The 1087-nt window shown below is 51.7% G+C and overlaps 1 pseudogene; it reads right to left on the reverse strand.

The window, feature by feature from the left end:
* LOC121483815 lies at nt 1-714 on the reverse strand (annotated as a pseudogene).
* Nucleotides 715-1087: the final 373 nt, after the last annotated feature.

The following is a 1087-nucleotide window of genomic DNA, read 5'->3' on the forward strand; positions in this document are numbered from 1 at the left end:
CTAGGACACCCCGGACACCCCGCAGGCCCACCCGAGGGCCTGCTTGGAACGCACGAACACACGTAGGGCACGTTCTTCTCTTCACGCGGCGCGGCAGGCAGCGGAAGGTGCGGGATGACCTCCAGGGGCTCGGCGTCTGCAGCCAGCCATCAGGATGAACTCAGGGATGCCTCCGTGGAGGGTTTTGGTGGCTCCGTGAGCTCCTTTCCGAAGCTGCTTGTAGTTACAGGACTGCTGAACACGCGTCCAGGAGTTTCTTGGTGAGGTGGGCATCTGCCACGGGGTAGGCCTTCGGATTTACATCGGCCTCAGTCATCTCTGCGTATCCGCGGTCCCTGTGGGTTTCCTGTAAAAAGACGTGTCCTGGGAGCTATCACCGTCACACTTCACACGGATGACCAGCTTTGCCCCCACCCACCCCCACCCCCGCCGCCGTTGGGGTTGGGGTGGGCGGTGGGATGCGCTGTGCTCCCGTCACAGTTTGTGGGCCCTGGAATGGTGGTGATCGAGATACACCCCTCCGCCACCTCATTACAAAGAAACAAGACACGTGTGGTGTCTTGTTAGACCCCACAGGCACAGCAAAGAAAAGGAGAACTACTTATCCCCTTGTTCCACCGGGACCGACCCGGATGGATGCCCGAGGGTCCAGGCCCCGAGGGACGGGCGTACTCAACTTTTGCTGTGAACTCAACGGATTAGTTAGGTTGTGCCTCTGAGGATTTGTCCACGGAAACTACTTCAAATGATCGATTTTGTCTGTCTCGTGTACTTTTCCTTGTTACGAGCAAGCAGGTAAAAGAAAGAAAGAAAGAAAGAAAGAAAGAAAGAAAGAAAGAAAGAAAGAAAGAAAGAAAGAAAGAAAGAAGAAAGAAAAAAAAAGAAAAAGATGAAAAAAGGTCTATAGGTTAAACTTTTACAATACCTTCCCAAATCTTTGGTGACCTGGAACTTTGAAGGTGTAACTAGCTTAATTGATAAATTGGGTTCAGTTCACCGGATACCTGGCATCTGTCTTTCCAACAGAAGGTAAAATACTAGAGTGGGAGTCAATGAGACACCCAAGGTGGTTTTTTTTTTGTTTGGT

The sequence above is a fragment of the Vulpes lagopus genome, unplaced genomic scaffold (assembly GCF_018345385.1).
Source record: "Vulpes lagopus strain Blue_001 unplaced genomic scaffold, ASM1834538v1 ctg150, whole genome shotgun sequence".
NCBI lineage: Eukaryota > Metazoa > Chordata > Mammalia > Carnivora > Canidae > Vulpes > Vulpes lagopus.